General features: G+C 36.9%; 1 non-coding gene across 1 annotated transcript; it reads right to left on the bottom strand.

Moving 5' to 3' along the window:
• Window positions 1-24221: 24221 nt before the first annotated feature.
• LOC131832837 (U6 spliceosomal RNA) lies at window positions 24222-24329 on the bottom strand. The gene has a single exon (XR_009354199.1). It is a non-coding gene; the product is annotated as a U6 spliceosomal RNA (small nuclear RNA).
• Window positions 24330-26719: the final 2390 nt, after the last annotated feature.

Here is a 26719-nt window from a genome sequence, read left to right as displayed (position 1 = left end):
TTTTTTTTTTTTTTTTTTGAGGCAGGCTTGGATGGCTATGTATTTCCCTCTTAAGACCATTTTTGCTGTATCCCATAGGTTTTGGACTGATGTATCTTCATTCTCATTGGTTCCCATGAATTGTTTAAGCTTTTCTTTGATTTCTTGGTTAATTCAAATATTCTTGAGCAGAATGGTCTTTAGCTTCCAAGCATTTGAATTCCTTCCAAACTTTTTCTTGTGTTTGAGTTCCAGCTTCAAAGCACTGCAGTCTGAGAATATACAGGGAATAATCTCAATCTTTTGGTACCCACTGAGCCCTGATTTATGACCCAGTATGTTGTCTATTCTGGAGGAAGTTCTATGTTTGCTCGAGAAGAATGAGTGTTCTGTTGTTTTAGGGTGGAATGTTCTGTATATATATCTATGAGGTCCATCTGGTCCAATATGTCCAATGTGTCATTCAATGCTCTTGCTTCTTTATTGATTTTCTGCTTGGATGATCTATTACTGAGACTGGTGTGTTAAGATACCCTATAATTAATGTATTCATGTCAATATAACTCTTAATTTTGATTAACAATTGGCTTATATAGTTGACTGCTCTCATATTGGGGGCATAAATATTTACAATTATTAGATCTTCTTGGTGGATAGACCCTTTAAGAGTGGTATAGTGTCCTTCTGTATCTCTGACTACAGTCTTTAGCTTAAGTCTAATTTATCTGATATAAGAATCACTATCCCAATTTCTTTTGAGGCCAGCTGGCATGAAAGATGTTTCTCCATCCCTTCACTTTCAGTCTGGATGTATCTTTATGTGTCTCTTATAGACAGCATATGGACAGATCCTATCATTTTATCCAGTCTGCACCCCTGTGTCATTTTATGGGGGAATTTAGGCCCTTCACATTGAGAGTGATTATTGAGAGATAAGTTTAACTGACATGTTGCCTGTGAAGTCATTGTTTCTATAGATTATCTTTGTAAATTTCTGTTCTATGTCACTCTTAGGTTTTTTCTTCTTATATATAACCCCCCTTAGTATTTCTTGTAGGGCCAACTTTATGGTCACATACTCTTTTAAACCTTGCCAGTCTTAGAAGCTCTTTATTTTTCCATCCCTTCTGAATGTCAGCCTTGCTGGATAAAGTATTATTGGCTGCATCTTCTTCTCATTTAGTGTCCTGAATATGTCTTGCCATATTTGTTTTAGTTTCCAAGCCAGAAGTCCTTTCTGGCTTGCCAGGTTTCTGTGGACAGGTCTGATATTATTCTGATGGTCCTTTCTCTGCACATAAGGAATTTCTTCCCTCTAGCTGCTCTTAAGAACTCCTGTCTGAAATTATGATTCATGAATTTCACAGTTAAGTGTCTGGATGTCTTTCTAGACTCATTGATCTTGGGGGGTGTCCTTTCTGCCTCTAGAACATTAACACTTGTTCCATTCCCCAGATTAGAGAAATTTTTATCCAGAATTTGTTCAACTATATCTTCTAGTCTCTCTTTCTCCACCCCCTCAGTGATCCCAATAACTCTGACATTGGAACATTTCATGGTGCCATTTATTTCTCTAATTCTGTTTTCATGGCTTCTAAGCTGTTTGTTATAGGCCTCCTCCTGATCCTTCTTTTCTATCAGTTTGTCTTCTAGATCACTAATTCTATCTATTCTAGGTTATCCTAGCTGTTAGAGTATTTAGAATAGATTGGAGCTTATTTTTTTTTAAGATTTTATTTATTTATTTGACAGAGAGAGATATCACAAGTAGGCAGAGAGGCAGGCAGAGAGAGAGAGAGAGAGAGAGGAGGAAGCAGACTTTCCACGGAGCAGAGAGCCCAATGCGGGGCTTGATCCCAGGACCCCAGGATCATGACCTGAGCTGAAGGCAGAGGATTTAACCCACTGAGCCACCCAGGTGCCCCTAGATTGGAGCTAATTGATAGCATTTTTAATTTCTGCCAAATCAGCTCTCACTTTCGTCCTTAGAGATTCTATGTTGTCACTAATGGCCTTCTCTAATCTAGCCATTGCTTGGATAATTATTACCCTGAATTCCCTTTCTGACATACTTTTTATGTCCATATCCAGTAAGTCTATGACAGAGGGCACAGTTTCTGAATTTTTCCTGTTTTAGGTGTTTCTCCTCCTCATCATTTTGGCAAGAGGTAGTTGAGGGGATGTATAGCTGACTATATCAACTATTATTCAGGCAAGGTGCACCCTGGAAAGTTTTGGAGCAATTGGTAGTCATCACCAAAAAGAAAAAAGGAAAGAGAGAAAAAGAAGAAAAAGAGAATACCCAGCCAAAATGAGCACCCAATGTAAGATTTATAAAGTACATAAACAAAAATGAACAAAAACACTGACAAAAGTAAAAGATTTGAAAAAAAAAAAAGAAAAAGTCAGCCAAAATGAACCCCAAGAATAAGATTATATAGAACAAATAAGAATAAGATTATATAGAACAAAACAAATACACAGAAACACTGACAGAATAAGTTTGGAGGAGGGTTATAAACCATCAATGTGGAAAAGGAAGGTCATTTCAGTTTTTCCTGAGTGTATCTTGTTATGTTTGCTAAACGACTCAACTTTCCAGAGATACAGGGAAATGAAAACTTGTTTTTATATAGGAGTAGTATTGGATAGAGAAAAAAAGGATTACCTTGAAGCTTATATGTATATGTATATTAAAAAGAAAAAAAGAAAAAGAAAAAGAAACAGGTATATATGAAAAAAGTTTAAGTTGAAAAGTTGTTATGGAATATGTTGTATTAAACCTCTAGTTGTAATGGTAAATACATTAAAATTTTAAAAAGAATGGGGCACCTGGGTGGCTCAGTGAGTTAAAGCCTCTGCCTTCAGCTCAGGTCATGATCCCCGGGTCCTGGGATCGAGCCCCACATCGGGTTTCTGCTCAGCAGGGAGCCTGCTTCCTCCCCTCTTTCTCTACCTGCCTCTCTGCCTACTTGTGATCTCTATCTGTCAAATTAATAAATAAAATCTTTAAAAATAAAAGAACAAGAATTATTAAAATGAATTAAAAAAAAAAAAAGAAAGAAAGAAGGGAAAGTTGTATCTATGAAATATACAGGTTTTGGAGCAATACCAGGAGCTCAATATATTGTTTCACTCGATGTGTTTTACAGTTTTATGGGGACCCTGTGGAGGTTGTCCTCTTGTTCTTTTGGCTTGTCTTCTGTGGGAGGGGCCTGCTGCATTGTTTTTCAGTCAATCTTGCTTGGGCTGAGTTGCCCTGTCCCCTATTAAGGGACTGGGCTCTGTGGAAACTGGTTTTCCAAGCTTTTGTTCTCTAGAGGTGTTTGTTTTTTGGTGGCTTTTTGCTACCAGAGGGTTAGTGGAAAGTAAACTGTCCACATACAGACCTCCACCTCAGAGAGAAGCCTTGGTCTGCTCCCCTCTGGGTGGTCCAGAGGACACAGACTCCCCCTCTGCAAACTCTGCTAATCACTGCAACCTCTCACAGGTGGTGCGCACCCACAGTAACGATCCCAGTGGGCACCCTATGCCCCTGCTTATCTCTGCTCCCCCATGCCACTAAAACCAGTTGTGATATTGGTTTTGGGAGCCCAATTCCTGTGGCTGCCATTGCCAGGACTGCTGTTTGGGGTCCAGGCCTATGCCAGGTGCACTTACACTTGGCAGCCACACAGGTCCTAGAAGGCTGTGTTCGGAGTCGGCATGGTGTTCTCTCAGGTGTGGGCTGACATTCAGACCCTGCAGGTGCACAGGTTGCAGAAGGCTGCAGGCCTCGAGACTGCCAGTCGGCACCCACACCAGGCTCTCTCAGGGGTGGGTGGGAGTGCACCCAGCTCAAGCAGCTGAAAGTCACAGGATTCAGGGACCATGGACTGGAGGTCACGCTGGACTTTTTCTGGCATGGGTGGTTGCCAGCGATGACCATCCTAGGACCATGGGCTTAGGCCCATGTCTGTGACCACCTGAGTCCACCAGGTGACCCTTAATATCTTTTGCCATTTTTGAGTGGTTTTAACCAGAATCTAAGTTAATGCTGGTTCCCAATCACTGGGTACTTTTGTATTGGGGTATTACTTTCCAATGGGTTGGTTCTGGTGTCTCCCTCCCCCTTCTGTTTATCTTCCCATACCAGTCTGAGCATTCCCACTCCACTCTACCTCTCTACTGTCATCTTCTGCCCCTGTAGAGATCCAGAAGTGCATAATTCTACACCTCAGGCTGGATTCATGAGTGTTCAGAGTGTTCTGGTAGATATTTAGCTCATTTTAGGAGACCACTTGAAACAGAGTCTCCTACTTCTCTGCCATCTTGCCCCTCCTACCTCCCTAAATTAACCTCTTCTAGATTAACAGAGCTATAACTGGTGGTGAACTAAAGTATTTTTTAAAATAGATTTTACTAAATCCTCCTGTAATCATTCTACTCTTTGATAGAATTACAATATAAATAAAGTAAAAAACAGAAAATTATGTATGTATTTGACCTATGGAAAAAGAAGAAAACAAAAAGAGTTAAATACACATATGCAATCACAATTAACTTGCATTTTTGAAGTTTCCCTTTCTCTTTCAAAAGAAGAATGTACTGTAATTTAACATTATATAATTCAGTATATCATATTATCATGGAGATTTCTGCTTTTCACATATCCTATTAATACACTTACTAGTCACCAGGAATACAGACATCAACATCCCCAGAATAATGAATCTCTCTACCAAGTGCTCCCTGGGGAAAAACAGTGATTTGCATTATTGAGCAAATGGATCATCTTATTAATAATGATAATATTAATAACACGACCAGAATCTAATGTTATCTAAATCCTATGGCTGAAGGATTCAGAAGTGTCTAAAAGATCCTTTCCTTTTTTGCTATGTTTCTAAATGTTTCTCGGAGGGCTGGGGCTGTCTAATGCCCCTTTCACTGCAACAAGGTCATTTTTAATGAACAAAAGTTAATTAGGCCCAAATGTATCTCTTTTGGTGCAACTGGTGCTATCACAATTTGAATAGTCTCAGACTGCTGGGCATAAGGAGGAAAAATTAGAAGTGTATCTCTCTAGCAATGTCAATCTAGTATTTTTAATGAAAGAAACTCCACTGGGAGTGCAGGGAAAGAATATGAAAGACCTAAAAATTATTTAAGGGGAAAGAGGACAGGAAATTTGCAGAATAAGTAGAAGAAGACTAAGCAGTGGAAGTAGAATATACACTAAAAAACTATTTGGAAGACGATTGAATGTGAATGCTTAACACATTCCAAATCATCACCAACAGCGATTGTTGATACTAATTAAACACACACATACACACACACGTGCACATGCACACACACATACACACACAAACAAGATGTTGAAATAGAAGCCCTTCGAAAGTCTCTGTTAATCCTTATGTCAGCATAAACTTGATCAGATTCAACTGAGTTTATTTGGTCACATATTACTATAATCAGTTAACAAGCTTACCTTTTCTGTTTCTTCTAACCATTAGTCATATCATTTTTCAGTCATATCTTCCGATTGACCTAGCCATTACTTACCAGAAGAATATGATTATCTATTAATAAGAGCTATCTATTAATAAGAGCTCTTACTAATAGAGTTAGGGAACTAAACAGAGAATGAAGAAGAATTTTTATATAATAATAGATGTGAGAATATAAACTAGCTTATAATGAGAGACTGAACCATATGCAATCATTCATTTTTGGTCAAAAATTGTCAGTTATCAAAAATTCTGTGATTCACCTCATGAAGGGGGATAACTGATTTTGAGAATAATGGAAATACACAAAGACATACCGAAATCACCTAAGATTTAATTCTATGAGAAAGACATATCAGCACATGTTTTGACAAAAAGCATTTCATAACAAGCTTTCTCTCAAAGAAGTTGTAAGTAGCTCCTCTCACCAACCCAATTCTGTGGACTATGACATCAAATTTCCAAGTATTCTCCAGATTCCTTTGAATCAGCACCTGGTACACTGCCTCTTCCTCCTCTTATGTGCAACCCTCTAGAGTCATTGAAAAACCGCTCTCCAGCAGCCTACTCTCATGATCTGCCTGTCTTCAAGCACAGCCACGTTTTTACTCTTATTATTTCACGGAGAAATGTGAATTCTTGAGTACTCTGGTGTTTCTTATATCCAAAGCAACAGAGGTAGAAAGTATATTTTAAAGACAAAGCAAAAATTTAGAAAAAAATCAAATGAACTCACCTGTAATGTATTTTCTTAAAAATGTGAACTTAAAGATTTGACATAAAACTTTAAGAATAATTATTAATCCTGTGGTTGATTTTATAAAACCCTTTAGAGTTGACATGAGGGTGAAGGTGAGGGCCAGGATAGAATATGGAAGGTAAATCGGACAAATAGATAAATTATTATAATTTTTTCACATTTGAAGAAGAGCATACATATAAATGCTAATATTTTGAAAAAGCAGGGACTCAAATTACTAAGTGAGTCAATTTTATTAAAAACGTGTATTTCCTTTATGCTTTTATATTAGCAAAAAATTAAAATTATAGAATGGAGAAAAAAACCATAAAATATGTAATAATATTTTAAAACTATACCATGCCATGATTAAGGGGAAATAAAATTTTTAAAAAATATATTATGTGAAGAGATTTTAAATAACTTCAAATTTGATTTAGAATTGGAGAAAATAGAGCTTGAAGTCCGGAATTGTGATGCCACCAACTTTGGCTTTCTTTTTCAATATTCCTTTGGCTATTCGAGGTCTTTTCTGGTTCCATATAAATTTTAGAATTATTTGTTCAATTTCTTTGGAAAAGATGGATGGTACTTTGATAGGAATTGCATTAAATATGTGCATTAAATATGTAGATTGCTTTAGGTAGCATAGACATTTTCACAATATTTATTCTTCCAATCCAGGAGCATGGAACATTTTTCCATTTCTTTGTGTCTTCCTCAATTTCTTTCATGAGTACTTAATAGTTTTCTGAGTATAGATTCTGTGCCTCTTTGGTTAGGTTTATTCCTAGGTATCTTATGGTTTTGGGTGCAATTGTAAATGGAATTGACTCCTTAATTTCTCTTTCTTCTGTCTTGTTGTTGGTGAAGAGAAATGCAACTGATTTCTGTGCATTGATTTTTATATCCTGACATTTTACTGAATTCTTGTACAAGTTCTAGCAGTTTTAGAGTGGAGTCTTTTGGGTTTTCCACATATAGTATCATATCATCTGCGAAGAGTGATAATTTGACTTCTTCTTTGACGATCTGGATGCCTTTAATTTCCTTTTGCTGTCTGATTGCTGAGGCTAGGACTTCTAGTACTATGTTGAATAGCAGTGGTGATAATGGACATCCCTGCTGTGTTCCTGACCTTAGCAGAAAAGCTTTCAGATGGGATTGGGAAGGAGACAAACCATAAGTGACTCTTAATCTCACAAAACAAACTGAGGGTTGCTGGGGGCAGGGGGTTTGGGAGAAGGGGGGTGGGGTTATGGACATTGGGGAGGGTATGTGCTTTGGTAAATGCTGTGAAGTGTGTAAACCTGGTGATTCACAAACCTGTACCCCTGGGGATAAAAATATTATAAGTTTATAAAAAATAAAAAATTAAAAAAAATTGGAGAAAATAGTGAGGTGTAATAATAGAACACAGGGTATCATTTCTAAACTAGAACTGTTTTGCCTATATTGGTTTTTGTTGGTAAATTTCGTCATATTACTTACCTACTCAGTTATTGGATTTCTCATATTTAAAGTTAATAGGTCAAAAATTCAAGACTCCCTTAATAGTTCATAAATTTTGACTATTACTCTAAGCTATATAAGCCAAACCATTTTAAATTACTCACTGTTGTTATTTTGAACAAGTATATTTTTTATTGATATATATTTGTTAGCAAATTCTAAGAATATTAAATAAGGTATCTTATTATTTTCCATTGGCTATTCTCAAAAGAGTAACATGTTAGATTTCTCAGAAAAACTCAATATTAATAGCACGTCAGGAAAGAAAATAATCAGTGTAAATTTATCTTGAAAGTTACTGTCTGTAATGTGGATTATTTGTTGCTCCACAAAATAACAGGCTGGCAGTTATGGTTCTTAAATCAATCCAATATTAGAAAATAATGTTCTTTGTGAAGCCAGGTAGAGAACAGTGTTGAATTCTCCAATGTATAAGGCTTTTATATACTTTATCTAGCTATTTATTTCCTGTTTACAACAGACAGAGTATAGTTGTCAAACATTTTGTGTAGATTTTACAACTTGTTTTATTACATGTGATTTCATGAATCCATACATTTTTCCTGTAAAGCCCTCTGTCTAAGACTCTGCACTTGACGTTTTGGTGGTAACGACTTGCATTCTATTGCTAAGTCATAGTAAGAAGCACAAGAAATACAATTGCATTCCAATAAAAGATATCATTAGCATGATAATAAAGGACTACTACAGACAGTAAATAAAAGGTAAAGAAGAAAATCAACAGGAGCAAAAATAACACAACTAGATATGAGAGATTTCTGATCTTGGTCTTCCAGGATAGATATGCCCAAATAGAGAATAATGAGCAAGGAGTGTATTCTAAATGGAGGATATAATGAGACAGATAAGCATTCTGAGACAAAAAGACCTGGGGTGAGTGACAATGTAATGCAGTTGCCAGTAGAGACTTGACTCAGGTGGCCTGGTTCAAATCAGTACTCTGATCAAAATGGTATGGTATCTAGCCACGTTTTTAAACTTCAGTTTTCTCATTCCTCAATTTATCTCATTTGGTGATAGTAGTGTGCCAACTAAATTCAATCTATTACAGAATTAAGGTGATTGGATAGTGCTTGAAATTAATTAATAATTAATTGCTATTAACCATCATAACCATTTAATGGAGCAACTTAGAAGACATTTGCTGTGAAAATGTTAAAATACTAGTCTAAAGGGTTTGGTATTTCATCAAGATTGCCTAGAAATGGAAGTTTCTTTTTGTTTTTTTTTTTTTTTTTAATAAACATATAATATATATTTTATCCCCAGGGGTACAGGTCTGTGAATTGCCAGCTTTACACACTTCACAGCACTCACCATAGCACATAACCTCCCCAATGTCCAAAACCCCACCCCCCTTCTCCCAAACCCCTCCCCGCAGCAACCCTCAGTTTGTTTTGTGAGATTAAGGGTCCCTTATGGTTTGTCTTCCTCCCAATCCCATCTTGTTTCATTTATTCTTCTCCTACCCCCTTAACCCCCCATGTTACATCTCCACTTCCTCATATCAGGGAGATCATATGATAGTTGTCTTTCTCCGATTGGCTTATTTCGCTAAGCATGATACCCTCTAGTTCCATCCACATTGTGGCAAATGGCAAGATTTCATTTCTTTTGATGGCTGCATAGTATTCCATTGTGTATATATACCACTTCTTCTTTATCCATTCATCTGTGGATGGACATCTAGGTTCTTTCCATATTTTGGCTATCGTAGACATTGCTGCTATAAACATTTGGGTGCACGTGCCCCTTTGGATCACTATGCATGTATCTTTAGGGTAAATACCCAGTAATGCAATTGCAGGGCCATAGGGGAGTTTTATTTTCAACATTTTGAGGAACCTCCATGGTGTTTTCCAGAGTAGTTGCACCAGCTTGCATTCCCACCAACAGTGTAGGAGGGTTCCCCTTTCTCTGCATCCTCGCCAGCATCTGTCATCTCCTGACTTGTTAATTTTAGCCATTCTGACTGGTGTGAGGAGATATCTCACTGTGGTTTGGATTTGTATTTCCCTGATGCCGAGTGATATGGAGCACTTTTTCATGTGTCTGTTGGCCATCTGGATGTCTTCTTTGCAGAAATGTCTGTTCATGTCTTCTGCCCATTTCTTGATTGGATTATTTGTTCTTTGGGTGTTGAGTTTGCTAAGTTCTTTATAGATTTTGGACACTAGTCCTTCATCTGTTATGTCGTTTGCAAATATCTTCTCCCATTCTGTCAGTTGTCTTTTGGTTTTGTTAGCTGTTTCCTTTGCTGTGAAAAAGCTTTTGATCTTGATGAAATCTCAATAGTTCATTTTTGCCCTTGCTTCCCTTGCCTTTGGTGATGATCCTAGGAAGATGTTCCTGCGGCTGAGGTCAAAGAGTTTGCTGCCTGTGTTCTTCTCAAGGATTTTGATGGATTTCTTTCTCACTTTGAGGTCCTTCATCCATTTTGAGTCTATTTTTGTGTGTGGTGTAAGGCAATGGTCCAATTTCATTTTTCTGCCATGTGGCTGTCCAATTTTGCAACACCATTTATTGAAGAGGCTGTCTTTTTTCCATTGGACATTCTTTCCTGCTTTGTCGAAGATTAGTTGACCATAGAGTTGAGGGTCTATTTCTGGGCTCTTTATTCTGTTCCATTGATCTATGTGTCTTTTTTTGTGCCAGTACCATGCTGTCTTGATGATGACAGCTTTGTAATGGAGCTTGAAGTCCGGAATTGTGATGCCACCAACATTGGCTTTCTTTTTCAATATTCCTTTGGCTATTCGAGGTCTTTTCTGGTTCCATATAAATTTTAGGATTATTTGTTCCATTTCTTTGAAAAAGATGGATGGTACTTTAATAGGAATTGCATTAAATGTGTAGATTGCTTTAGGTAGCATAGACATTGTCACAATATTTATTCTTCCATTCCAGGCGCATGGAACATTTTTCTATTTCTTTGTGTCTTCCTCAATTTCTTTCATGAGTACTTTATAGTTTTCTGAGTATAGATTCTGTGTCTCTTTGGTTAGGTTTATTCCTAGGTATCTTATAGTTTTGGGTGCAATTGTAAATGGAATTGACTCCTTAATTTCTCTTTCTTCTTTCTTGTTGTTGGTGTAGAGAAATGCAACTGATTTCTGTGCATTGATTTTATATCCTGACACTTTACTGAAGTCCTGTACAAGTTCTAGAAGTTTTGGAGTGGAGTCTTTTGGGTTTTCCACATATAGTATCATATCATCTGTGAAGAGTGAGAGTTTGACTTCTTTTTTGCCAATTTGGATGCCTTTAATTTCCTTTTGTTGTCTGATTGCTGAGGCTAAGACCTCTAGTACTATGTTGAATAGCAGTGGTGATAATGGACATCCCTGCTGTGTTCCCGACCTTAGCGAAAAAGCTTTGAGTTTTTCTCTACTGAGAATGATATTTGCAGTGGGTTTTTCATAGATGGCTTTGATGATATTGAGGTATGTGCCCTCTATCCCTACACTTTGAAGAGTTTTGATCAGGAAGGGATGCTGTACTTTGTCAAATGCTCTTTCAGCATCTATTGAGAGTATCATATGGTTCTTGTTCTTTCTTTTATTAATGTGTTGTATCACATTGATTGACTTGCAGACATTGAACCAACCTTGGAGCCCTGGAACAAATCCCACTTTGTCATGGTGAATAATCCTTTTAATGTACTGTGGGATACTATTGGCTAGTATTTTGGTGAGAATTTTCACATCTGTGTTCATCAAGGATATTGGTCTATTGCTCTCTTTTTTGATGGGTTCCTTGTCTGGTTTTGGGATCAAGGTGATGCTGGCCTCATAAAATGAGTTTGGAAGTTTTCCTTCCATTTCTATTTTTTGGAACAGTTTCAGGAAATAGGAATTAGTTCTTTAAATGTTTGGTAGAATTCCTCCAGGAAGCCGTCTGGCCCTGGGCTTTTGTTTGTTTGTAGATTTTTGATGACTGTTTCAATCTCCTTACTGGTTATGGGTCTGTTCAGGTTTTCTATTTCTTCCTGGTTCAGTTGTGGTAGTTTATATGTTTCTAGGAACTCATCCATTTCTTACAGATTGTCAAATTTGTTGGCGTAGAGTTGCTCATAGTATGTTCTTATAATTGTCTATATTTCTTTGGTGTTAGTTGCGATCTCTCTTTCATTCATGATTTTATTTATTTGGTTCCTTTCTCTTTTCTTTTTGATAAGTCTGGCCAGGGGTTTATCAATCTTATTAATTCTTTCAAAGAACCAGCTCCTAGTTTCATTGATTTGTTCTATTAATATTATTTCTTTTTTTTTGGTTTCTATTTCATTAATTTCTGCTCTGATCTTTATGATTTCTCTTCTCCTGCTGGGTTTAGGCTTTCTTTCTTGTTCTTTCTCCAGCTCCTTTAGATGTAGGTTTAGGTTGTGTACTTGAGACCTTTCTTGCTTCTTGAGAAAGGCTTGTACCACTATATATTTTCTTCTCAGGAATGCCTTTGTTGTGTCCCACAGATTTTGAACCATTGTGTTTTCATTATCATTTGTTTCCATTATTTTTTTTCAATTCTTCTTTAATTTCCTGGTTGACCCATTCATTCTTTAGAAGAATGATGTTTAGTCTCCATGTTTTTGGGTTCTTTTCAAATTTCTTCTTGTGATTGAGTTTTAGCTTCAGAGCATTGTGGTCTGAAAATATGCAGGGAATGATCCCAATCATTTGATACTGGTTGGGACCTGATTTGGGACCCAGGATGTGATCTATTCTGAAGAATGTTCCTTGTGCACTAGAGAAAAATGTGTATTCTGTTTCTCTGGGATGAAATGTTCTGAATATATATGTGATGTCCATCTGGTCCATCGTGTCATTTAAGGCCTTTATTTCCTTGTTGATCTTTTGCTTGTATGATCTGTCCATTTCAGTGAGGGGAGTGTTAAAGTCCCCTACTACTATTGTATTATTGTTGATGTGTTTCTTTGATTTTGTTATTAATTGGTTTATATTGTTGGCTGCTCCCACTTTAGGGGCATAGATATTTAAAATTGTTAGATCTTCTTGTTGGACAAATCCTTTGAGTATGATATAGTGTCCTTCCTCATCTCTTATTATAGTCTTTGGCTTAAAATCTAATTGATCTGATTTAAGGATTGCCACCCCTGCTTTTTCTGATGTCCATTTGCATGGTAAATTCTTTTCCACCCCCTCACTTAAAATCTGGAGGTGTCTTTGGTGTAAAATGAGTTTCTTGTAGGCAACATATAGATGGTTTTTGTTTTTTTATCCATTCTGATACCCTCTGTCTTTTGATTGGGGGCATATAGCCCATTAACATTCAGTATAATTATTGAGAGATATGAATTTAGTGCCATTGTATTGCCTGTTAGGTGACTGTTACTGTATATTGTCTCTATTCTTTTCTGATCTACTACTTTTAGGCTCTCTCTTTACTTAGAGGACCCCTTTTAATATTCCCGTAGAACTGGTTTGGTGTTTGCAAATTCTTTCAGTTTTTGTTTGTCCTGGAAGCTTTTTATCTCTCCTTCTATTTTCAATGATAGTCTAGCTAGATAGAGTATTCTTGGCTGCATGTTTTTCTCGTTTAGTGCTCTGAAAATATCATGCCAGCTCTTTCTGGCCTGCCAGGTCTCTGTGGATAAGTCTGCTGCCAATCTAATATTTTTAGCATTGTATGTTACAGACTTCTTTTCCCGGGCTGCTTTCAGGATTTTCTCTTTGTCACTAAGACTTGTAAATTTTATTATTAGGTGACCAGTGTGGACCTATTCTTGTTTATTTTGAGAGGGGTTTTCTGTGCCTCCTGGATTTTGATGCTTGTTCCCTTTGCCATATTAGGGAAATTCTCCCCAATAATTCTCTCCAATATACCTTCTGCACCCCTCTCTCTTTCTTCTTCTTCTGGAATCCAAATTATTCTAATGTTGTTTTGTCTTATGGTGTCACTTATCTCTCGAATTCTCCCCTCATGGTCCAGTAGCTCTTTGTCCCTCTTTTGCTCAGCTTCTTCATTCTCTGTCATTTGGTCTTCTATATCGCTAATTCTTTCTTCTGCCTCATTTATCCTAACAGTGAGAGCCTCCATTTTTTATTGTACCTCATTAATAGCTTTTTAAATTTCAACTTGGTTAGATTTTAGATCTTTTATTTCTCCAGAAAGGGCTTTTATATCTTCCAAGAGGGTTTCTCAAATATCTTCCATGCCTTTTTCGAGCCCGGCTAGAACCTTGAGAATCATCATTCTGACCTCTAGATCAGACATATTACCAATGTCTGTGTTGATTAGGTTCCTAGCCTTTGGTACTGCCTCTTGTTCTTTTTTTTTTGTGGTGAATTTTCCCGCCTTTTCATTTTGTCCAGATAAGAGTATATGAAGGAGCAAGTAAAATACTAAAATGGTGGCAAAGACCCCAGGAAAATATGCTTTAACGAAATCAGAAAAGATCCTAAATCGTCAGGGGGAGAAAGGGGATAAAAAGAGGTTCAGAGGAAAAAAAAAAAAAAAGAAACAATTAAAAAAAAAAGAAAATGAATAAAGAAAAAATTTAAAAAAGAAGAATATATATATATATTTGATAAACTAGCTAAAAAACGTTAAAAAAGGGTAAAATTTAAAAAATTTAGCAGCAGAAGAAAAAATATTGAAAAAGAAGAAAAAAATTAAATTAACTGCAAGACTAAAGAATCATGGGGAGAAAGCCATGAGTTCCGTGCTTTACTTTCTCCTTCTCTGGAATTCTGCTGCTCTCCTTGTTATTGAAACCGCACTCATTGGTAGGTGAACTTGGTCCTGGCTGGATTTCTTGTTGATCTTCTGTGGGAGGGGCCTGTTGTAGTGATCCTCAAGTGTCTTTGCCCCAGGCAGAATTGTACTGCCCTTACTAGGAGCTGGGCTGAGTAATGAGCTCGGATTTGCTTTTAGGAGCTTTTGTTCCCTGAGCACTTTCCATAGAGTTCCGTAGGATGGAAATGGAAATGGCGGCTTCCCAGTCTCCGAAGGACCCGAGAGCTCAGGGCCCCACTCCTCAGTGCGTTCTCAGAGAATAGCACCCAGTTAATACTGTCTCCCTGGCCTTTGGCCACGCTCTGAGCTCACTGAGCCTGGGACCGGTTCAAGGTAACCCCGAGCTGAGAGCTTACTCCTTGGGTCTGTCCATGTAGCTGGCTTCTCCGTTCTAATACCCGCAAGCTCTGTGACACTCAGACACCCCCGATCCTTCTGTGACCCTGTGGGACCTGAGGCCAGCTGACCCCGCGTGGGCTTCACCTTGGTTTAGCCTCTGGAGCAATATCCCTCAGCGGAACAGACTTTTAAAAGTCCTGCTTTTGTGCTCCGTTGATCCGCCACTGGCCGGGAGCCGGCCCCTCCCCCCCACAGTTTATTTTCCCATTGCTTTGGATTCACTTCTCCACCAGTCCTACCTTTCAGAAAGTGGTTGTTTTTCTGTTTCTATAATTGCTGTTCTTCTTCACTTCGATCCCCCGTTGGATTTGTAGGTGTTTGCAATCTTTAGATAAGCTATCTAGCTGATCTCCTGCTAGCTGAAGTAGTCTCAGCCTGCTACTTCTCCACCATCTTGACTCCTCTCCTGGACCTTTTTTTTTTTTCAAAGATTTTATATATTTATTTGACAGAGACAGAGAGCACAAGCAGGAGGAGAGGGGGAGGGAGATACAGAGGGAGAGGGAGAAGCAGGCTCTCCACTGGGTGCAAAACCCAAGGCCTGCTCTATTCCAGGACCCTGAGATCATGATCTAAGCTGGAGGCAGACTTTTAACCAACTGAGTGACCCAGGTGTCCTAAAAGTTTTAAAACTTTTAGTTGGAAATTTTAATTTGTGTTAACATGTATTAGTCATTAAGACTACAGCAGAGTAGGTAGAGGAAATAAAAAGAAAAAAATAGTTCAGCAATACTGGTGAATAAGAATGCATAGGCAGGGGCATCTGGGTGGCTCAGTGGGTTAAAGCCTCTGCCTTTGGCTCAGGTCATGATCCCAGGGTCCTGGGATCGAGCCCCGCATGGGGCTCTCTGCTCTGCAGGGAGCCTGATTCCCTCTCTCTCTCTCTCTCTCTGCCTGCCTCTCTACCTACTTTTGATCTCTGTCAAATAAATAAATAAAATCTTTAAAAAAAATCCATAGGCACCTGCATATGGACCATGATGAGAACTTAGCGTTAGGGCTGACTCCAAAATTTAGATTGAGAATGACTGAAGGGAAGGATCCTTGACAGATAGAAAAAGGAAATCATAATGGGGAGCTGGTTTTGGCATAAAGAAAATGAATTCAGTTTGATATATTTATGTTTGAGATGACATCTCAATGTCAGCATATCTGCCACATTAAGTTAGAGATGTGTTTTTATTGTGCCAAGTTACTTTCAGCATATTTGTTGAAGCCTCATCATAGACATGGGACACTATACAAACTAATATGGAAAAAAATCTTATTTTATAGATGGAAAGTTAAGGAAATTGAGACCCAGCTAGATGAATTACCTGCAGAGCTGGGTTCCCTAATTCCCAGGACATTCTCTTTCTATTCCATTTTCTGACTATATGGAGAAAAATATTAGAACCTATGAGAATAATCTTAAATGTTAGGAAACATGACCTGAATTAAAGGTAACCTCGTTGTCAAGTGTGCCTACTACTTTATGGAAAAATTTTAAAAAGAAAATATAAAGGGACCATATCTAAATGTCATTACTTAAATAAATTATACAAAACTGAACTTTCTCTACCTTAGAAGAAACTCATTTGTAAATATTTAGGAAAATTTGCAATTAAAATAAATCTATTAAATGAGATAAAGAGATTGTTAACTTAAATAAGGGAGTAAACTAAAGCAATTCTGTATTATCGGAAATTGAGTTTATTTTGGAATAGCAGAATTGCAATTCAGGATAAACACATTCTAGCTAGCTACAGGCAAAGCAGTGGAGGGTTGGGGGCAAATTGTATTTATGAGCAAATAGCATAAAGATGGGGAAGTCCAGCAAGAGTCCAAGCAGAAAATTCACTGGCTTGAGGAAAGGGAGAAATTCTTAGAAGTTCATTGATTGGGAGAAAAAACTCTTTTCTTTAAATGAGGCATTTATGGAAAATCAGTTTCTCAGTTCTTAAGTTTTATTCCTCTGAGGGTGTATTCATGAACTTCTCCATTTCATTTTCTCTGGTTTCATTTTAGAGTGAAATCCTTTCACGAATTAAAAACTTCATACTGTAGAGGTTCCTGGGTAGCTCAATCAATTGAGCATCTGACTCTTGATTTTGGCTCAGGTCATGATCTCAGAGTTGTGAGATTGAGTCCCTTGTTGTGCTCCGTGTTGGGCAGAAAGCCTGCTTAATATTCTCTCTCTGCCCCTTTCCCACTTCCCTTTCTCTCTCCCTCTCTAAACAAACAAAAAATTAAACACATAAACTTCCAAATGCTAGATTTTTGTGTGCAAAGAAATGTGATGATATCCTTTTGGAACAATGGGGATGATGATTCAGTAGTCCTGTGTTAGGCTTATTCATGAATATATATATATATATATATATATATATATATATATATATAATTTTGTTTTTTTTTTAGATGTTCTGTAAGTGATTCTTATCTACCAAGAATATTGAGAACCATTATAACCATTGTATCCTGGAAAATGGAGACCTTCCAAATAACCTAAACTCTCATTAATTCCATCATGGGTGACTATTTCAGGGGAGAAACAAAATACCCTCTTTCTCGAACTATGCAGTTTAGCACCAAAGGACAACAATTAAAATGGTTACCAAGGTTACATTAGAAATATTTTGGAAAGCCTAAAGTTTGATAATTATGTCACAAAATACTAAACTCATTAAGTGTCTGCTATACCTAGAAACATACTTGTGACTCTCTGAAATCTTATCTCATTATAAACTTTATTTCTTTTGGCATTCTTTATGACCTCACCTAGGGTAGTGAAAACTCCTCACTAACCTTGTAAACTAAGTATTCACAGGATCCACTCATCCACACTTCTTTTCTTAAATGTTTCTACTCTTTCCTCTGACATCTTTGTAATGTGATAAATACATGCCTTTGTGATTACTTTCTTCATTTACTGCTTCCTCCTGAATATCCTAGGACTCTAAAAGGAGGAACTCTGTGATAGACTGAATGTTTGAGTCTCTAAAGATTCATATATTGAAATCCTAACCTCCAATGAGACAGTATCAGGAAATGAGGGGTTTTGAAGGTCATTAAGTCATGCGAGTAGAATTCTCATGAATGGGATTAATGTCCTTATAGAAGGAAGACCAGAGAGCTCTCTCATCCTCTTTCTACCATGTTGATGGCACAACTAGAAGTCAGTGGTCTGCAACCCAGAAGAAAGCTCTTCCTAAAATCTGACCATACTGACACTCTAATCTCAGACATCCATTATCCATAACTGTGGGAAATGAGTTTTTGTTGTTTACAAGCCTCCTAGTCAATGGTATTCTGTTATAACAGCCCAAGCTGACTAACATATAGCCCGTACAGAATACGTTGATATTCTCCAAGGTCAACCACTCCTTAGGGATCTTACCAGCACTCTAGGGAAGGAGAGTTGTTGTAACTCCAGTGTGTAGGCCATGTGTGAAACTTGTCACATGGACACCTGACAGTTTTACAGTACTTCTTTGGATCCCATGTATCTCCAGACTCTGGAAAAGAGTGGTGGTCAGTCACTATGCAAAGTACTAGAGAAGAACAATTCAGGAGAGGGTACAAGTACAAAGGCTTTGAGGCAAAAGGATACGTATCATGCTGAAAAAACACAAGGGTGTTTAGAGTAGATTCCAGTGGGATATGAACTCCAAAGGAAACTACACAGGTATGTTAAAAGTCATGGATAAGTCAAAGGAGTAAAATCCTGATTAAGAAACTGCACTTAAGCATGAGCATTCTACGTAAATCATTTTTTGGAGACATGGGACCCCAAGACCCAGAGAGTGTAAGTCAGAAAAATTTAGTAGTTTCACATATACTTACAGCAGCATCAAATTATTAGATAATATAGTAAAAGGTCCAACAAGTTAGAGTGAAGAACATATTTTCTAGAATGTAGGTGTGGCTCTTATATGACCGGCATGCCCAGGTTTTATTGGTTTAAGTAAAAATTTGATAAGAATGGAAAACAACAATCTTTCTCTTTGAGGTTTAACAATGTTAATTTAAATATAGTGTCAGGAAAACCTTATGAAATTATTTGTATTATGTCATTTGGCCCTGTTTTCATCATTTAAGTCTAAACCAGCAAGGCCAAGGAGTCTCTTGTCATTATTCCAGGACCTACAGGATCCAGCATAAGTCTCTCAACTGTCTCTGTGGCTTCTGATGTCAAGACAGTCAGGCTGTCTTCAGGCAGTCTGTCCTCATTGGCTAAAGAAAAATGCACCAGCTTTGGATTGAGGGGTGGGCTCAAAGAACTAACACATGGCAAGAGAATGAAACATGAGAACACTTCTAGTTAGAAGGGAGGTGAGCAAAGGTAGAAAGAGAAAGTTATCCTATGGCCTTTGTAGTCACCCTCTCATAGAATGTGTTGGTATCATTTCTGAGCAATATGGGATTATTGGTAGAGGAAAAACATTGAGACAGAAGGACAAAGCAAAACCCTGAAGTCATGTTGTTTAAGCTGTAATTGGTTTTATCACCTGATATTGGGTTTTGTCATACCTGCAAATACAATATTAAACACTCCTTAAATTACATTTAAAATACTTGAAACCATTCCAGACACATTTTTGTCACCTTTGTAACCCTTGAGGATTTCAATGGAGGAAATATAAGGCATTCAGTTAGCACTAATGGGGAGCTCTTTTGAGTGCAGACGTGAAGACGTGTGAAGTTAACCACCATGATTAAACATTGTCTAAAAGGTATTGAGTAATCAAATGTTCATAGGATAAATGTGTGTATTCTCACCATAGATTACACATACACACACACACTCACAGTTTTCATTTTACTTTTAAAGCTCATGTGGTGTATAAATGCCTTGATTATGAACTTTGGCAACTTCATTAGTGTGTATGCTAATTCCTGTGAGCGTTTACCCGTATGGGTCTTCATGTATCTACTAACTCTAACTTTAAAATAAGAATAATATTGATTGCATCTCATGTATAATTTAGTGTCTGGCCTATGGTAGATAAACAAACACATGTATATTGTTATATGGAAAAATGTATAAATAATGTGTTTATTAGTTGGAGGATGTCTCGAAAAAACTTGAACCAAACACATATTTCACCCAAGTAAATTAAAAAAAATCACATGCTTTCTAATTAATATTTTATAGGAAAATGTACATATGCACATATGTAAAAAATGCTTTCTAGGTAAAATGTTAAAATAAAATGTTAAAAAATAAACTTTTCTAAATGCTGTGTGTCTAATTTTTAAAATTTAATTATATCTACTTTATAGAAAATTGTTGAAATATTATTAAATAATAAATTCAGGGTAACAAAATCTTGTGCAATTTCTATCATATGTGTTACTTGAGAAGGAGTAAATGAATCATAGTTTCTGTGTTCAAGACCCTGGGAGGCCACAAAGGCAACAGATAGTATTCAAACTATTTTAAAATGTCACATCAAAGATATAGATAGCTATAAGGTATTGACAGATATAATCGATAGATAGATATAAATGTGAATATGTTTATTGGATAATCAAATTATGTAAACCTTCATTAGCTTCCTAATCTATAATCATACACAACATAATATAATTTAATGTTTCATGTTTGGTATTTTTATCTTTGAATTATCAGCTCTTGGATTTGTTATCTAGGAAATAACTGCTTGTGTTTTAAGTAATTGACTTATACCATGATCTTCCCAAGGAGGACTTTGGTTCTAAAATGATATTGAGGGACGCCTGGGTGGCTCAGTTGGTTAAGCAGCTGCCTTCGGCTCAGGTCATGATCCCAGCGTCCTGGGATTGAGTCCCACATCGGGCTCCTTGCTCCGCAGGGAGCCTGCTTCTCTCTCTGACTCTGCCTTCCACTCTGTCTGCCTGTGCTCACTCTCGCTCGCTCTCTCTCTGACAAATAAATAAATAAAAATCTTTAAAAAAAACAAAATAATAAAAAAATAAAATGATATTGAATTTATTATCATCAACATTTGATATTTTTAAGTAATCTTTGCCTCAACATTACAAAAATCATTTCATAATCATACTTTTTGACAGAAGTTTTCAACATTTTGAAAATTTCCTACTGCCTGAAAACAACTGAATAGACCCAGAAACATTTACATTACCTCAGGGTAATCTCAGCCTTAATGCTAACCACTTAGTGGTTTATGGTTTTTAAAAAGGCACTCCATTCCATTTAGACATTTTGATTTGTTTTTCCTCTCTTATTGACTGTTTAAAATGTTTCTTGGTCAGTGGTTTGTCCCTGCCCTGCTGACAAATTAGAGATAGAAACAGCAATCATACAACATAAAGCTAATATACTGCTTTTATAGAGATAATATTCCCAATTTATTTCAATAAAACTTCCTTATTTAATGGCTTTTCCAGTAGTGAAAATTTCCCTCCCACTTTACCAGTTTCCTTTGTAAGTGCGTAAACAACCCTTGTGCCCATGAAGTGCTTTGTCTGTCTTAATATTGATCTGTCTGACACACAGATTTAACCTCAGTGTGGGCACTGCTCTACTTCATGGGACGCATTTCCCTGATATGTCCTGTTTTTCTCAGGACTTGCACATCCGAGGACTCTCTCAGTCTCTGCTTCTGTATTTGTCAAAAGGTCTTGAGCAAACATCTTACATAAACATTAATTTTACTGAGTATGTCAGGAATGAATAAAGATGGAGGTCATAGAGCCATTTAGAAGGTCACTGTACAACGATGTGGATGGAGCTAAAAGTTATTATACTAAGTGAAATAAGTCAGTCAGAGAAAGACAGTTATCATATCTGGTATGAGCACTTTGAGAGGCAAGGCCAGGGGTTCTGGGGGAAGGAAGGGAAAAATGAAACAAGATGGGATGGGGAGGGAGATATACCATAAGAAATTCTTGGGGCGCCTGGGTGGCTCAGTGGGTTAGGCCTCTGCCTTTGGCTCAGGTCATGATCTCAGGGTCCTGGGATCGAGCCCCGCATCAGGCTCTCTGCTCAGCAGGGAGCCTGCTTCCTCCTCTCTCTCTGCCTGCCTCTCTGCCTACATGTAATCTGTCTGTCAAATGAATAAACAAAATCTTTAAAAAAAAAAATTCTTAATCTCAGGAAACAAGCAGAGGGTTGCTGGAGGGGAGGGGGCTGAGAGGGTTAGGGTGGCGGGTGATGGACCCTGGGGAGGGTATGTACTATGGTGAGTGCTATGGATTGTGTAAGACTGATAATTCACAGACAGGTATTTCTGAAGCAAATAATACATTATATGTTAATATAAAGCCCAGCAGAGACAAAAAATAATAATAATAATTAAATTAAAAGGGGTACCTGGGTGGCTCTGTTGGTTAGCGTTTGCCTTTGGCTCAGGTCATGATCCCAGAGTCCTGGGATCAAGGCCCACATCAGGCTCCCTGCTGAGCAGAAAGCTTGCTTTTCCCTCTCCTCCCTACTCATGCTTTCTGTCACTATTTCTGTGTCTTTCTCTCTCAAATAAATAAATAGTATAAAAAAATAAAAAGAATAAAAAAAAATTTGGACTCAAACACACACACACACACACACACACACATGAAGGTAATTGTGAAAATCCAGACAAGAGATGGCCAAAACCTCTCTTATTTAAAACAGTAGAAACTGTTTCAATAAAACACATCCACTACCTGGATGGTAAGTACTGTTCTATGCTTCATGGTTCCCCAAGTTAAATACAAACAGAGAGCATTAAAAAAAAAAAAAATGCTATTTTCAGAGTGCTCACTTTCCAGTAGAGGTTTACAGACAAATCATGTAACAAGTTATGTTAGGAGATAATTAAGGCTGGAGAGGGGAAAAGAAAACTTGAGGGGGTGTTTGCCATACTCAAAAGTGCAGTTAGGATAGTGACACTGGAGGGAGGTAAGAGAATGAGCTCTACTCATTCTCGGTGGGGAGGAACAGTGTTCAGACAGAGGAAGTGCAAATGCTCAGAGGTGAGAGCCGGATACATTTATCTGGAAAGGAAGATGGCAAAATGGCTGACAGAGAGATGAGTTAGTGAGAGTTAGTTCAGGGAATTGGGAGTGGAAAGTCAGACTATTCTGAGCCTTGTATCTTCTGATTTGAAGAACTTTAAATTAAACCTGAGTGAGAAACCACTGAAGGTTGGAGTAGAGACGTGAAAAGATGACACTGATGTGCTTAAGTGTATGTTAAAGAAAGAAAAATTACAAAATACATGGAAGCCTTGACAATGCTTTGGAAAGCGTCGAACAGTGACCATGAAAGCCTTTGTCCCCATTGAGGTTTACTGGTTATCTTACCAGTGTAATGAAAAGATTTAGACTTCATGTTTAATATATAATAGCAAAATACAAAACATCACATATCGCTGGAGAAGCATTTGATCTTCCTCCCATGGTGAAAAGCAGAAGTATCTAGAAAACTATATGGCAATAAAGTAAAATGCAATTCTTTCTCAGCAAATACTGCTTTAAAAGTAATTGAAAATATCACTGCAACTTTGAAGGGAAGAGCATTAGAACAAATTAGTCTGTGTGGGTGATTTGGTATATACCAGATGAGAGTACAGATATTTCTAAGATGAATCAGCTAAAGGTATTTGCTGGATTCTCTTTCAATAAGGAAATAAATGAAGAGTTACTTTTTCTATGAGGCACTAAAAGATAGATATATCAGAGACATATATAATCTCAACAGTAAATGACTTCTTCAATAAAAACTGTATTTTAGGAGAAAATTGTATACATATAACCCATGACTGAGTACCTACATGGCATGAATTTTTAAAAAGAAAGATATATTGACCAAATATTGTATGCAATAAGAAACTATGACTCTCCTACTTAGTCCTAGAGACTGTACATTTTGTGGATGAAATATACAGATAAAAGTGACTTTTTATTTAACAAGAGTCATGCTTTGGATAATATCCTATAAGCAGACATTATATCTGATTTTTAACAAGGAATGCCTTTTATGTTAGCTGATGGGTTTTACTTATTAGACCATGCTATGTAAAATGTTAAAATAATGTATCTACCACCATGCCCTGTGGGTCAGTAATTCTGACTCAGAAGGACAAATTGAGGGATAATATTGTAGAGTTAAGGATTCTCTATGGAACATCCTACATTTCTCATTTTCTTTAATCCAGCTGGTATTGGTTTAGCTTCTGTGTTAGAAAAGTAAAAGTGTCTTTAGATATATTCTTAAAGATGACATAAGACTGCTTTGAATGATTCCTTATACATGTAAATAAATATTTTTGGAGTGATCATTTGAAATTGTCCTTTCAAAATAAGTATAATTTTTGCTACAAGCTTATTTCTATTTATTTATTTATTCTTTTATTTGTTTTTTAAATATGGAATGCTTCAAGAATTTGCATGTCATCCTTGTGCAGGAGCCATGCTAATCTCCTTTGTATTGTTCTAATTTTTGGCATATATGTTGCTGAAGGGAGCATGTTACAGGCTTATTTTTAACAATTCATTGATAAATACTATTTTTTTGAATACCATAATAATCTGAGCTTAACTTGTTTCCTTTCTTCCTTCTTTTCTTCCTTCTTTATCTCTTTCCTTCCATCTTATCATTGTTCCTTTTTTCATTCCCTACCTACCTATTTCATCTCTCTTTTACGGTCTATTCTTAATAATAATAATAATAATAATAATAATTCTAAAAGGACTGAGAGGGAACTTTCTGCAGAGATGCTAGGCTGCATGACATCCTCCACCCCTCAAAAATGACCATATCTGAAAGATGTTAATATGTTTATGTTAAATGCCAAAGGGGACTTTGCAGATGTGGTTATGGTAAGGATCATGAGATGCGACGACCGGGGTCCTGAAACATAACTGAAGGCCAGGGAAGCCACAAGGTTCATGTAATGAGGAGACAAGATCAAGTCAGAAAGAAACAGATGTGAAGGCAGAAGCAGAGGTTAGAACACGGAAGGAAGCCCCAGAAACCAAAGAACACGGAAGGAAGCCCCAGAAACCAAAGCAGACAGAAGGCCTCCAGAGGCTGGAAAAGGCAAGGAAACAAATTCTCTTCAAGAACCTTAAGAGGGTCTCAGTTGATTCTAGAACTTCCAACATCCAGAATTATAGCATAATAAATTTGTGTTGTTTTAAGCTACAAAATTTGTGTTCATTTCTAAACAGTAATAGGAAACTAATGCAGATAGTTCTGTATATGGATCAAACGCATGAAAATTTGAGACCTTAGTAATACTACGGCATGTTAAGAAATTCACTCTAACTAGTGTGTTGGAGGCATGCAGAAAATAACAGGTTGATTCGCCTTAACTTAACAACTCTTGATCTGGCCAGTGATTCTGCTTTGGGTTCTCACACACACTTTATATACCTTATTTTATTTAACCGGTTATTTTTCTGTGCTCTCTGATCTTCCACAAACTCACTGTAGATGAGCAGTGTTGTTTTGCTTAGTTGTACCCCTAGCACCCCTGAGCCTCCATTAAGATGTTTTTGATGACTGAAATAATGTATTTCAGTTTGATCTTGGAGCGGGGTCAAAATAGTTACATTGCATATCAGAAGTACTAAAAATGTGCTATTTCCTATAATAGATATCTTTTCCCAGTGACAGGGAGTATGTTTGATCTTGTCAATGAAAAATTTCTTACTTGACATGTTATCATTTCTTACCTTTCAGGAGTCCTTCTCTTGTGATCCACCTTTCCAAAAGAGCATCAGGATCTCTGGGTTTTCTCATATCCCTGGGAAGTGCTATCGTGTCTCACACTGGCCCCAGGACTTCTCCAGGGTCATAGAAGCTGTGCTCCATTTTTATCACAGGAAGTTTGCTTGCTCGTCATGACCAATGCCTAATGATTCCCTTGTGGTGACCTTCTGTAGCTGTCATGAGTGCTCCTGATTTTTATACTGCAATTTTTGAGAAAATCATGTTTTTAATAGTTTGAACACCAGTTGCTAAGTGGCAGAAGTCAATAAGCAGACAAATTTGACATATATTCACTGTGCAAAATTATGGGAGCAGTTTTTTGCCACTTTTTATATCTTTATTCTCTTTTGTATAGTACTCATGACTATTATTTCCTTCTGCATTTACCCCCTTCACCTTTTCTTTGTAAGCATAAACTGTTTATGACAAGGGCTAAGGTAATTACACATTAAAAATTGTTACAATCTTGGCACTCCTCCCTTTCCACAGAGAGACACATCCATCTCTAGATTTGCAGATATGGCTCCATTTTATAGGCTTAATAGCTGTACAGAAATCTCAGAGACAAGTTCATTTGTTGTGAAGATTTTTTCTCACTTTTTTATGTGTGCAATCTGGAATGCATGAAGTTATACTGGATATCAAGTCCTATGTAAAAGACATTTGAAGAATTTTTTTTTTAATATAAGCATTTCTCAAAGTTTTGCAAAATGGACAAGTTCACTGAACATATCTATACTTAATAATTAATAACCATTCATCAAGCTCTGTGCATATACAAGCAAATACTCTAAGATATACAGAAGAAAAAGAAGTGGTTTTGACACAAAATTACAACTTGACTCATGTATTGGTAACCGAAATTGAAATGAAAGGCAATTTTTTAACCTTTAATATTTGTGGCATTTACTTTAATATTGAACAAGTTTGGTAATTGCATATTGTAATTGAATGAATATAATATTCTGTCATCATAATACAATCACTGAAATTTCTGACAGTACATTTAAATGGGTGCCTTTATTATAAGAATTGATCAAAGAAAATAAGAAACCAATCACATACACTTTATTAGTCAAAAAAATTGGAAGGGCATTTTATTTTTTAGCTTTAGAGGAAGTATAATTTTATGACATTTGAACA

The sequence above is a fragment of the Mustela lutreola genome, chromosome 5 (genome assembly GCF_030435805.1).
Source record: "Mustela lutreola isolate mMusLut2 chromosome 5, mMusLut2.pri, whole genome shotgun sequence".
Classification (NCBI taxonomy): domain Eukaryota; kingdom Metazoa; phylum Chordata; class Mammalia; order Carnivora; family Mustelidae; genus Mustela; species Mustela lutreola.
This window is presented reverse-complemented; position numbering and strand designations above follow the sequence as displayed.